Genomic DNA, 14,597 nt, shown 5'->3' with positions numbered 1-14,597 from the left:
TGAATGTGGAAAACCAAGAACTATCAAGAATTGATAGTGGGAATTCAAAATGCTACATTCATGAAATAAGATATTTTTTGTTCTTTTTTTTGAGACCGAGTCTGGCTCTGCCACCCAGGCTGGAGTGCAGTGGCGTGATCTCGGCTCACTGCAAGCTCTGCCTCCTGGGTTCACGCCATTCTCCTGCCTCAGCCTTCCAAGTAGCTGGGACTACAGGCGCCCGCCACCACGCCCAGCTAATTTTTTGTATTTTTTACTAGGGACAGGGTTTCACCATGTTAGCCAGGGTGGTCTTGATCTCCTGACTTTAAATCCGCCCACCTCAACCTCCCAAAGTCCTGGGATTACAAGCGTGAGCCACCGCACCTACCCTATTTTGGGTGTTTTTTAATAGATAAAAAGATAGGGTTAAAATGTGAACTTATGTCTGTGTTCCAAAATATTTACAACACTGATTCAGAAATTGATGTTTACAAAGATACCTTCAGAGGAAATTCTATATCAGCTTTATTCATTAGATTCATTCTCCAATCCCTGAAATTTGCTTACAGAATAAAGGTACAAAAAATCTCCCAAATAACTAAAATTTCTCAAATACACATTTATATTGTTCCTTCTCATTAATGACTTAATATCATTTTCTAAGAAAGTCTTCAATCTAATAATCTTTGTCATCTCCTCCATGCCAGCACGGCTGCCTCCTTCCTGGGGTTTTTGACACTCTCAGGATGTGGGTTTTCACACTGTGTCTCTCACACAGTAATACACGGCCGTGTCCTCAGATCTCAGGCTGCTCAGCTCCATGTAGGCTGTGCTCGTAGGCATGTATGTGGTCATGTTGACTCTGCCCTGGATGTTCTGTGCATAGCCTGTGTTACCATTGCCAGCGATGATCCATCTAATCCACTCAAGGCCTTGTCCATGGGCTTGTTGCACTCACTGCATAGCAGAGCTTGTAAAGCCTTGTAGGAGACCTTCACTGAGGACCAGGCTTCTTCACCTCAGCCCCAGACTGCACCAGCTGCACCTGGGAGTGAGCACCTGTGGGGAGGACACAGAAGTGGATGAAAGCCCCTTTGACTGGACTTAATCCCCTTCTCATCGCTGGGACCTGGGAGCCCCTTACCTGTGGCTGCTGCCACCAAGAAGATGATCCTCCAGGTCCAGTCCATGGTGAGGAGCCGTGCTCGCAGGGGATTCTCTAGAGGAGCGATATGGTTGTTGGGTGATGTTTTCAGAGCACAGACATATCCATATTTACCTCAGTGGATCTCAGGTTATTTGCATATTCATGAGATAGAGCATTTCATAGCTCAAAGTTTGATCCATGATAAGAAAGGGAAGCTAAATGACATATCAGCCATACAAGAGTGTGATATTGACGTTCCATGCCCTAATCCTGCTTCTGGACCTGCATGCCTTGCTCTATTTATGAACGTTTGTGGACAGAGGTTCTTGCACTGAGGAATATGCCCCCCTCAGAATACATTTCTCACACATTTCTCCCATCTGAAATGGGAGCATTTATCTAATGCCTGTACCCCCATTGTTTCTTGGAAGTAACTGACTTGTTTTTCATTTTCCAGGTTCCTAGATGGAAGGGACTTGCCTTGTCTCCAATGTGACTTTGGACTTGGACTTTTGAGTTAATGCTGACATGAGTTCAGATGTTGGGGTACTGTTGGGAAGGCATGATTGGTTTTGAAATGCAAAGAGGACATGAGATTTGGGAGGGGCTGGGGTGGCATGATCTGGTTTGACTCTGTGTCTCTTGGATTATATTGGACCTCTTCCATCCTGGAAAGGGCAGAGGTTTGTCCTCACTGAAATAGACACTTACTGCAGATATGGGTTTGCCTATTCTGCATGTAATGCTTCTGCCAAGACTACATCTGTGGACTCATGGAATGCCTTATCCACTGTCACAGTATTCCACATAGCATTGCCTCTGACCAAGGCACTCCTTTTATGGCTATAGACGTGTGCCTGTGGGCTCATGCTCATGGGATTCACTTGTCTTACCATGTTCCCCATCATCCTGAAGCAGATGGATTGACAGAAAAATGGAATGGCCTTTCGCAGTCACAATTACAATGCCAACTAGGCTCCAATACTTTGCAGGGCTGGGGCAAAGCTCTCCAGAAGGCCGTGTATGCTCTGAACCAGCATCCAATATATGGTACTGTTTCTCCCATAGCCATAATTCATGGACCCCGGAATCAAGGGGTAGAAACGGAAGTGGCACCATTCACCATCACCCCTGGTGATTCACTAGTACAATTTTTGCTTTTTGTTCACATGACATTACATTCTGTTGGCCTGGAGGTCTTAGTTCCAGTGGGAATAATGCTGCCATCAGGAGACACAACAACAATTCCATTAAACTGGAAGTTAAGGTTGCCACCTGGACACTTTGGCCTCCTCCTACCTTTAAGTCCACAGGCTAAGAAGGGAGTTACAGTGTTAGCTGGGTGGCTGACCTGGACTATCAAGATACAATCAGTCTATTACTCCACAATGGAGGTAAGGAAGATTCTGTATGGAATACAGGAGATCCATTGGGGTGTCTCTTAGCATTACCATGCCCTGTCATTAAGATCAATGGGAAACTACAACAGCCCAATCCAGGCAGGACTACAAATGGCCCAGACCCTTCAGGAATGAAGGTTCGTGTCACTCCACTAGGAAAAAAAGCACAACCTGCTGCGATGCTTGCTGAAGGCAAAGGGAACACAGAATGGGTAGTAGAAGAAGGTGGTAATCAATATCACCTACAACCACGTGATCAGTTGCAGAAATGAGGACTGTAATTGTCATCAGTATTTCCTTATTCTTTTGTTAAAAATATGTTTGTCCATGTATATGCTTGTACTAAGAAAATTCCTTCATTTTATTTCTTTTTCCTTTATCATGTGCCATAAAATTTATTGACTGCATATCAGCATTTAAGTGTTCTTAACTTTACATAATAGCATTTGGGTTGGGGATTGGTGCATTTCTGGTTGTACAAAAGATAGTTGTATTACATTAGGTATAATTATGACCTTATTGTTGTCTTTATTTGAAGATTATGTATGATCTCAGGAGATTTGTATGGGTTCAAGTTGACAAGGGGTGGACTTGTGGTGGTTAATACTGAATGTCAACTTGATTGGATTGAAGCATGCAAAGTATTGATCCTGGGTGTGTCTGTGAGGGTGTTGCCAAAGGAGATTAACATTTGAGCCAGTGAGCTGGGAAAGGCAGACCCACCCTTATTCTAGGTGGGCACCATCTAATCAGCTGCCACTGTGGCCAGGATATAAAGCAGGCAGAAAAACGGGAAAAGACTAGACTGGCTTAGCCTCCCAGCCTACATCTTTCTCCTGTGCTGGATGCTTCCTGCCCTTGAACATCGGACTTCAAGTTCTTCAGCTTTGGGACTCGGACTGGATTCCTTGCTCCTCAGTTTGCAGGTGGCCTACTGTGGGACCTTGTGCTTATGTGAGTTTAATACTCCTCAATAAACTCCTATATATATATAATATATATATTATATATATAATATATATACTGTATATAATATATACAGTACAGTATATATACACTGTATATTAATATATACAGTATATATATTATATATACTGTATATATATACATATATCTATTATATTATATATAATATATATTATATATATTATATATATATTATATATAATATATACAGTATATATAATATATATTATATATATTATATATATATTATATATAATATATACAGTATATATATTATATATACTGTATATATAATATATGTATATTATATAGTATATATAATATATATAATACTGTATATATTATATACAGTATATATAATATATATAATACTGTATATATTATATACAGTATATAATATATACTGTATATATAGTATTTATATAATATATATACTGTATATACAGTATATATATTATATATATAGTATATATATTATATATACTGTATATAATATATAGTATATATATTATATATACTGTATATAATATATAGTATATATATTATACTGTATATATATACTATACTATATATACATATATAACATAGTATATATAGTATATATACTATATATAGTATAGTATATATATACTATATAGTATATATATAGTATATATAGTATATATACTATATAGTATAGTATATATATACTATATGTATATATATAGTATATATAGTATATATATTCTATATAGTATATATATAGTATATATAGTATATATATTACATAGTATATATATACTATATATATAATATAAAAACTCCAATATTATATATAACATTATACTACATATATATTATACTACACATATATATGATACCACTATATATATATACTATTGTAGTTTCCCATTGATCTTAATGACAGGGCATGGTATATATATTATATATACATATTAGGGTTCTCTAGAGGGACAGCACTATATATATATATATATATATATATAGTTTCCATAGTCTGTGGTGTAGACTAAATGAAATGGACTTTACAACCTCCTGAAGGGTAACACCCAGACTGTCACCTGAACTCCCTGAAATCCTGTGCCCTGGGGATTGGACAAGCCTTAAAACCAAAGCCACTGTCAAGTTAGCTCAGTCTTTGACTGAGCATGGCAATCTGCCAATACTTGACTTCCAGGGGTGGGTGAGGGAGAATTCCTGCCTGGAACAATGTCACATTACAAAGAATCTTCACAATGCTCATGAGACATCTTGGACCTTCCATCAGAAGCGTTCAGGATGGCAGGAGACTGGACATGATGAGCAAACATGGGAATAGGAGGAAGGAAACAGAGAATGGAAGGAAGTGACAGCTCACAAGGCCTTGTGTTCTCAGATGCTGAGCATGAAATGAAGCATTTATGATGAAGGAAACAGAACAGATGTACGCTACAATATTAAATATAGAACAGCAAATTACAGCAGGTGGCTTCACAGCAGCTTAGACACAGCAGAAGAGAAGAGGATGGAATTGGAAGATCGATTCTCAGGACGGATGCAGAGTGAAGCCGAGGACCCGTCAAAGAGGATTTGGGAGTTGCAGGCTCTGGGAGTGGACCCACCCCAGAAAGAGAGAAGGAGGGAGATGGGAGGAAGAAGGAAAGTTTGAAATTACTCCACAGAGAACCAGGACAGCCCCTTGGGCCAAGCAGCCCACGACCCTTGCAGCCTCAGAGGTCCAGACTCCAGCCTGGCCTCACGTGCTGGTTGGTCTTGTCCCTGCCAGGCCAGAACCCTCCTCAGAACCCAGAGCCCCCACAGCTCTCCCTCATCCTATGCCCAGGACATGTCTCCTGTGCTCTCTTCTCTGGCCCACAGGTGGGAGTTTTCACCTGCTCGGGTGGCCTCGGCATCCACACAAACAACCTGGTAGCAGTTGTCCTGCTCCCTCCACCTGGCACAGCTCGGATCTGCCACAGTGCAGGCCCCACATTTAGGAGTGATTAGAACACACAGGAGGACAGTTCAAGACAACAGGTGCTGAGGCAGGCAGATTTGGAGGATTTAAGTGCTGATGTTCTTGAAAGACCATTTCCATGGGGTTAATGGTGGTTTCCCTTGGTGAACTGTTGGCTTGTGTTTTTGATATTGTTGTTGCTCTAAATAGTGTTTACCTGAGCCGCAGAATACACAAGTGCAAGAATGAACCCTAATGGGAACTATGGACTCTGGGTGATAATGATGTGTCAGGTAAGTTCCTCAATTATAAAAAAAAAAAAAAAAAAATGCGCCGGGTGCGATGGCTCACGCCTATAATCCCAGCACTTTGGGAGCCCGAGGCAGGCAGATCACAAGGCCAGGGATTGAGACCAGCCTGGCCAACGTGGTGAAACCCCATCTCTACTAAAAATACAAAAATTAGCCAGGCATGGTGGGGCACACCTTAGTCCCAGCTACTCAGGAGGCTGAGGCAGAAGAATCACTTGAACCCAGGAGGTGGAGGTTGAAGTGAGCCGAGATCACGCCACTGCACTCCAGCCTGGGCGACAGAGAGAGACTCTGTCTCAAAAAAAAAAAAAAAAAAAATGGCCGGGCGCGGTGGCTTACACCTGTAATCCCAGCACTTTGGGAGGCCAAGGTGGGCAGATCACGAGGTCAGAAGATCGAGACCATCCTGGCTAACACGGTGAAACCCCGTCTCTACTAAAAACACAAAAAATTAGCCGAGCGTGGTGGCGGGCGCCGCCTGTATTCCCAGCTACTCAGGAGGCTGAGGCAAGAGAATAGCATGAACCCAGGAGGCGGAGCTTGCAGTGAGCCGAGCTCGCACCACTGCAGTCCAGCCTGGATGACAGAGTGAGACTCCGTCTCAAAAAAAAAAAAAAAAAAAAAAAGTACCAGGCTGGTACGATGGCTCATGCCTGTAATCCTAGCACTTTGGGAGGCTGAGGTGGGCAGACTGCTTGAGTCCTGGAGTTCAAGACCAGCCTGGGCAACATAACAACACCTGGTCTTTGTAAGAAAAAAATGTGCCACTCTAAATAATAAAGCCTATCTTAAAAAAAAAAAAAAATGGGGCCAGGCGTGGTGGCTCACACCTGTAATCCCAGCACTTTAGAGGCCAAAGCAGGTGGATGGCTTGAGCTCAGGAGTTTGAGACCAGCCTGGGCAACACAGAAAAACCCCTCTCTACCAAAAATACATGTTGGTGGCATGTGCCTTTAAGCCCAGCTACTTGGGAGGCTGAGGTGGGAAGATGGCTTGATACTGGGAGGCAGAGGTTGAAGTGAGCTGAGATCACACCACCACACTCCAGCCTGGGTGACAGAGTGAGACTCCATCTCAAAAAAAAAAAAAGAAAAGAAAAAAAAAGTGTGTGTGTGTGCATATATATATATATATAGCTTTTCCTAAATGAAATATGGCAATTACTAACCCCTCATAATTCTTTCTGAAATCTAAAACCTCAAGATTTGTTTTGTTTTACTTTTTTATTTTTTCAGACAAAGTCTCACTCTGTTGCCTAGGCTGGAGTGCAGTGCCATGATCATGACTCACTGCAGCCTCAACCTCCTGGGCTTAAGCGATCCTCTCATCTGAGCCTCCCAAGTAGATTGGACTACAGGCATTTGCAAATTTTCTCTAATTGTTTTGTAGAGATGGGGTCTCACTGTGTTGCCTAGGCTCATCTCAAACTCCTGGGCTCAAGTGATCCACCCACCTTGGCCTCCCAACATGCTGGGATTCCAGATGTGAACCACCATACCCAGCCTAGGACTTGTTTTATTTATTTATTTATTTTATTTTTATTGTTATTTTTTGAGACAAAATTTTGCTCTTTCACCCAGGCTAGAGTGCAGTGGCACCATCTCGGCTCACTGCAGCTTCTGCTTCCCGGGTTCAAGCAATGCTCCTGCCTCAGTCTCCCGAGTAGCTGGGATTTCAGGCACCCATCACCACACCTGGCTAATTTTTGTATTTTTAGTAGAGACATGTTGGTCAGGCTGGTCTCGAACTCCCAACCTCAGGTGATCCCCCCCACCTAGGCCTCCCAAAGTGCTAGGATTACAGGTGTGAGCCACCGCACCTGGCCCTAGGACTTGTTTTAAAGTTTACTCATGAACCAAGGGGTGTGCAGACAGCTTCTCCCTAATTCATGATTAAGGAGAAACCACCTTTCACCATGCAGACAGCCTGGTGCATTGTTAGGAAAAGTCATCCCCCTTTCCTTTGCTTTCCATGAGGAAGGCATCAGTAGCCAACCATTGGCTATAGAAACATTCAATTCTGATACACCCTGATCTTCTAGGATGTATTCTCCTTTCACTGACACTCCTAACAACACTCAGAGAAGGGGTGCAGCATCTCCAAAGTACTTTTTTTTTAGGTTTTTGGTTTTTTGTTTTTTTTTGACACAGAGTCTCACTCTGTCGCCCAGGCTGGAGTGCAGTGGTGCAATCTTGGCTCACTGCAACCTCTGCCTCCCAGGTTCAAGCGATTCTCCTGCCTCAGCCTCCCAAGTAGCTGGGACTACAGGCATGCACAACCATGCCCAGCTAATTTTTGTATTTTTTAGTAGAAGCAGGGTTTCACCATATTGGACAGGCTGATCTCGAACTCCTGACCTTGCGATCCACCTGCCTCGGCCTCCCAAAGTGCTGGGATTACAGGTGTGAACCACCGCATCCAGCCTTTTTTTTTCTTTTTTGAAACAGGGTTTCCCTCCTATCACCCAGGCTGGAGTGTGGTGGTGTGATCTCGGCTCACTGCAACCTCTGCCTCCCAGGCTCAAGTGATTCTCCTGCCTCAGCTTCACGAGTACCTGGGACTACAAGTGCATACCATCGTACCCAGCAAATTTTTGTATTGTTTGTAGATATGGGGTTTTGCCACGTTGCCCAGGCTGGTCTCAAACTCCTGGGCTCAAGTGATCTGCCTGCCTCAGCCTCCCAAAGTGTTGGCATTATAGGCGTGAACCACTGTACCCGGCCTCCCAAGTATTTAAAGTATACTAATCTTTGAAGATACCAATTGGGTCTACGGCCATACCACCCTGACGTGCCTGGTCTTGTCTGAAAATACCAATTGTGGAGAAGAATCAAATGCTCTACTTCCATTTTTTAAATCTGATCTAAGCTGAGTGTGTAGCTCATGCCTATAGTCCCAGCTACTCAGGAGGCTGAGGCAGAAATATCACCTGAGCCCAGGAATTCAAGACTAGCCTGGGCAACACAGTGAGACCCCGTTTCAAAAGAAACCTGATCTATTTCTGTTTGGTGCTTTTGTCTCACTGGACAAGACCTGATTTTCTCTCTCTCTCTCTCTCTCTCTCTCTCTCTCTCTCTCTCACTCACACATACACATGAATGCCCCAGTCCAATCTGAGACAAGAATCTTGCTTCTGGCTAATTCCACTTCAGAGCCATGTGCTTCCCCAGTGATACAACAAGCAAGAAAAATGTCTCTTCTCCTTGGCTCGCTTGTTCTGAGAAGCAAGAGGCCACAGTCTGTTGGAGCCATCTCCCCTCGGATCACCTTCATTAATAAATACCAACGTATTGACATCTTTCTAGACTTCCCTGGATAAATGCAAGATAGGAAAAGGGGCTGAGGTGCCCGCAGAGGGGCGTCTGTGATGCTGAGGCTCCAAAACTGTGGCTGCCATAACACGTGAAGCGCCAGCACAGACCTCAAGCACCTACCAGGTGAACAGGAGTCCCATCTGCCACGTGGGCAGGAAGAATTGACTCTCGACAAAGCCCAGCAGGATGAAGTATGTCATCAGCAGTTCCACCCTGGCCTCATCCCGGCTGGGCGTCCGACAAGCCTGTGAGGAAAAGAACCCCAGAGGGCATGAGCAGAGGAGGACACAGCTGACAGCCCTTCCCGGAAGGTGCCCTGCACATACCAGCAGGTGCCTGTAACTATTTCTGCAGTATGATGACCTCACTGCTGGCATCATAAACTCTAGGAGGAGGGGTGGAAAGAACCTGGGAGGAAGTCAGAAATCCTGGAACCCAGTCCCAGCCCTGTCAGGAGAGGCAGGGCTCTCCCCTTCTATGGTTTTCCTTTTTTTTTTTTTCTTTTTTTTTTGAGACAGAGTCTTGCTCTGTCACCCAAGCTGGAGTGCAGTGGTGCGATCTTGGCTCACTTCCACCTATCAGGTTCAAGTGATTCTCCTGCCTCAGCCTCCCGAGGATCTGGGATTACAGGCGTGTAGCACCATGTCTGGCTTGTTTTTGTATTTTTAGTAGAAACGGGGTTTTGCGATGTTAGCCAGTCTGGTCTCAAACTTCTGACCTTATGTGATCCACCCGCTTCAGCCTCCCAAAGTGCTGGAATTACCAGCATGCACCACCATGCCCAGCTAATTTTTGAATTTTTAGTAGAGACGGGGTTTCACCATGTTGGCCAGGATGATCTGAAACTCCTGACCTCACGTGATCCGCCCACCTCTGCCTCCCAAAGTGCTGGGATTACATAGGCGTGAACCACCGTGCCCGGCCTCCTTCTACAGTTTTCTTATGCAGCATGTGGAATGGATGATTCCAGCACCCCCCAACCATCATCTCAATCTGCTCCCGATTATGTTAAGACCACAAGCATGCAATAATGGGGTTCCCTGAAGACTTGGAAAAGCTACCCTCTCCTCTCTGCTGCACACAAAAACTTACTTGTCTCAGTTCCATAAGATCTGCAATTTCATCTTCATATAAATAGCCATCTTCACTGTAATGTTCCAGGATAAAATCCTTAAAGAAAAATGAGGTCAGATACTATAAAATGTGATTAAAAACCATATATGTGCCTAACAGTAATATGTCAATTGTGAACCTGTTTCTAAAAAGGCAGAATAAAGAAAAACTTACAGTGATTTTCAAAGTGGGGGAATTTATTTTCTTAATTTATGTAGTTTTTTTTTATATGGAGTCTTGCTCTGTAGCCCAGGCTGGAGTGCAGTGGCACAATCTCAGCTCACTGCAACCTCTGCCTCTCAGGTTCACACAATTCTCCTTCCTCAGCCTCTCAAGGAGCTGGGATTACAGGCACCCACCACAAAGTCTGGCTAATTGTTGTACTTCTGACCTCAGGTGATCCACCCACCTCGCCCTCCCAAGTGCTGGGATTAGAGATGTCAGCCACCGTGCCCAGCCATAGATTTTTTTTTTTTTTTTTTAAACAGGGTTTCACTCCCATTGCCCAGGCTAGAGTGCAATGTTGCGATCTCAGGTCACTGCAACCTCCACCTCCCAGGCTCAAGTGATTCTCGTGCCTCAGCCTCCCAAGTAGCTGGGATTACAGGCATGTGCCACCATGCCCAGCTAATTTTTGTATTTTTAGTAGAGATGGAGTTTCACCACATTGCCCAGGCTGGTCTCAAACTCCTGGGCTCAAGCAATCCATCTTCCTCAGCCTCCCAAAGTGCTGGGATTACAGGTGTGAGCCACTGCACCCCATGCCTATGTTTCTAAATGTTGTGTTGCTTCAGTAAAAGTGAGAGTTGAAGTTAATTTTTTCCTTAAAAATGTCTTTGTGTCTGCGCATCATGGCTCACATCTGTAATCCCAGCACTTTGTGAAGGCCAGGCAGGTAAATCACTTGAGCCCAGGAGTTCCAGACCAGTCTATGGCCTATACATTCAACTATACTGCAAACACTGCAGATATTCAGGGGCTCAGACTTGCAATTCTAGGCCTCCCTCAGGACCCGGACAAGTTTCTCAGCGCAGACCCTGAGGGTAGGACTGTCATAACAGTCCCCAGATACATGTTTCCTTTGCCAAGAAGACCCTTAACCATGTTACAAAGGCATTTTATTTTATTTTATCTTTGAGGCAGGGTCTCACTTGGTTGCCTAGGCTGGAGTGCAGTGGTGCAATCGCGGCTCACTGCAGCCTCGTCTTCTCTGGGCTCAAGCAATCCTCCTACTTCAGCCTCCCAAGTAGCTGTGGCCACAGGCACATGCCACAAGCTAATTTCATTTTTGTATTTTTTAATAGAGATGGGGTTTTGCCCTGTCACCCCACCCCCGCCCCTACAAGTGCTGGCTCCCCCAAGCTGCAAGAAAGGTGATCACATAGATTGTTCAATTATGTCTTCCCAAGTGACTGTGTAACCTCTTTACACAACTTCTACATTAAAGCTCCTCCGGTTTTTGTGTGTTCAACATACAGACACACAAACACTTGTCTTACAAAAATGGATTTGTACTAAATATACAACTTTGCTGTGCCTTCTTTTTCCTTTTTAAGAGATGAGGGTCTTGCTCTGTGGTCCAGGGTGGAGTGCAATGGTGCAATCATAGCTCACTGCAGCCTTGAACTCCTGGGCTCAAGTCATCCTCCCACTTCAGCTTCTCCAGTAGAGGGGACTATAGGTGTGCACCATCACACTCAGCTAATATTGTTATTTTTCGTAAAGACAGAGTCTTCCTATGTTGCCTAGGCTGGTCTCGGACTCCTGGCCTCAGGTGATCCTCCCACCTCAGCTTCCCAAAGTGTTGGGATTACAGGCATGAGCCACTGCACCCAGCTGACTATGCCTCTTTTCTTTAAACTTGGCCATGGGCTGGGTATGGTGGCTCACACCTGTAATCCCAGTGCTTTAGGAGGCTGAGGTAGGTAGATCACTTGAGGTCAGGTGTTCCAGACCAGCCTGGCCAACATGGTGAAACCCTGTTTCCATTAAAAATTTAAAAAATAAAAAAATAAAATAGCTGGGCATGGTGGTTAAAAGGGGTCAGGTGTAGTGACTCATGCCTGTGATCCCAGCACTTTGGGAGGCCAAGGTGGGAGAATCACTTGAGACCAGGAGTTTGAGACCAGCATGGACAACATAGTGAAACCCCATCTCTACAAATAATAAAAAATTAGGCAGGCGTGCTGAGGCAGGAGGAGGATCACTTGAGCCCAGGAGGTTGAGGCTGCAGTGAGCCATGATCACATCACTGCACTCCAATCTTATGTTCACCTCATAAAAGTCAAAGAGGATTTTGACTTTTAAATTTGACATTAAATTATATATGTGATCCTGAATTTGAAACTTAGTAAACTAGGGTAGATTAATGTACTTAGTGGGATAAAAAAATTATCTAACTGGCCAGGAACAGTGGCTCACACCTGTAATCTCAGCACTTCGGGAGGCCGAGGCAGGTGGATTGCTTGAGGCCAGGAGTTCGAGACCAGCCTGGCCAACGTGGTGAAACCCCGTCTCTACTAAAAATACAAAAATTAGCCAGGCATGCTGGCAGGTGCCTGTAATCCCAGCTACTCAGGAGGCTGAGGCAGGAGAATAGCTTGAGCCCAGGAGGCGGAGGTTGCAGTGAGCTGAGATTGAGCCATTGCACTCCAGCTTGGATGATAGAGCGAGACTTCGTCTCAAAAAAAAAAAAAAAAATCCTAACTGAAACCCACTGTAAACATGAGGGACAAAACGAGAATTTCTACCATCACTGTTATTACTTAGCCTAATTCCAAACATTCTCTAGCCCACACATTAAGAAAAATAAGAGACATAAAATATTAGAAAGAAACAATCAAAATAATTTTTTGCAACACAACAGCATGTTTATAAAACCCAATAGCATCAACTGAAACATTACTAAATTAATAAGAATTCAATAAAGTGGCAAAGAAGTTAACACATGAAAGTCAATAGTAAAAAAGAAAAGTCAATATTCTTCCTTTCTTATACAAGCAATAACCAATTAGAAAAACTTAACAGACAGCCAGGTGTGGTGGCTCACATCTGTAATCCCAGCAGTTTTCAAGGCTGAGGTAGGCGGATCATTTGAGGTCAGGAGTTTGAGACCACCCTGGCCAGCAAGGTGAAACCCTGTCTCTACTAAAAATACAAAAAATTAGGTGGGTATGGTGGCAGGTGCCTCTAATCCCAGCTATCCAGGAGGCTGAGGCAGGAGAATCACTTGGACCTGGGGGGCAGAGGTTGCAGTGAGCCAAGACTGCACCACTGTACTCCAGCCTGGGCAACACAGTGAGACTCTGTCTCAAAAACAAACAAACAAAAAAAACCTAACAGAGAAACAATACCTTTCACAATAGCAACAAAAGTACATTTCTAGGGATAAAATTAATATAATTAAGCAGAAAACTCTTAAACTTTACTGAAGAACAGATGTTATTTCATTTTCTTTCATTGAGTCGAAATTTTTTTTTTTATGAGACAAGGTATCATTCTATTTTCCAAGATGGAGTGCAGTGGCTCAATCATAGCTGACTGCAGCCTCCAGCTCTTGGGCTCAAGCAAGCCACCTCAGCCTCCCAAGTAGCTGGGACTAAAGGTGTGAGCCACTGTGCCTGGCCCTATTTCCTTAAAATAAAACAAAATCGGCCGGCTGCAGTGGCTCACGCCTGTAATCTCAACACTTTGGGAAGCTGAGGCAGGTGGATCACTTGAGGTCAGGAGTTCGAGAACAGCCTGGCCAACATGGTGAAACCCTGTCTCTACGAAAAATATAAAAATTATCTGGGTGTGGTGGTGGATGCCTGTAATCCCAGGTACTCAGGAGGCTGAAGCAGGAGAATTGCTTGAACCCAGGAGACGGAGGTTGCAGTGAGCCAAGACTGTGCCACTGCACTCCGGCCTGGGCATCAGTGTGAGACTCCCTCTCTAAATAAATAAATACATACATAAAATAAAATAAAACAAAATCAAACTGTGAAGCTTCACTGATTATGAAAAAAATCACATGGACACACAAGTCAGATTTGAAATGGAATTGCCCTAATTCAGTCTGCTGAACCACTTCTGCAGTATCTGTGTTTCTCTCAAATATGGAAGGGAAAAAATACAACAGAAAGTCCCTCAAATGTTCTCATTTTCATATGACTGACATTTGTAGAGTCTCTTTTAGGCTAAAATGACATGGTTGGAAGCCTGTGCCGAATGGCAGTTGGCCATGTCCACAACATGTGAGTATTTTCATTTGCTTTAATGTGGAATTCAGAACATGACCCAGTTGAATCCTTAAAAATGCCTATAAAATTCCTAAGTTTCTCCAAGAGACTCTTCCTTTAAAATGCTTGCATTCTTGGCCGGATGCAGTGGCTCACATCTGTAATCCCAGCACTTTGGGAGGCTGAGGCGGGCGGATCATCTGAGGTC

The 14,597-nt window shown here is 43.9% G+C and overlaps 1 pseudogene; it reads right to left on the bottom strand.

The window, feature by feature from the left end:
- Positions 1–706: 706 nt before the first annotated feature.
- On the bottom strand, positions 707–1,172 carry LOC100600682 (annotated as a pseudogene).
- Positions 1,173–14,597: the final 13,425 nt, after the last annotated feature.

The sequence above is a fragment of the Nomascus leucogenys genome, unplaced genomic scaffold (genome assembly GCF_006542625.1).
Source record: "Nomascus leucogenys isolate Asia unplaced genomic scaffold, Asia_NLE_v1 Super-Scaffold_576, whole genome shotgun sequence".
In the NCBI taxonomy this organism is placed as follows: domain Eukaryota; kingdom Metazoa; phylum Chordata; class Mammalia; order Primates; family Hylobatidae; genus Nomascus; species Nomascus leucogenys.
This window is presented reverse-complemented; position numbering and strand designations above follow the sequence as displayed.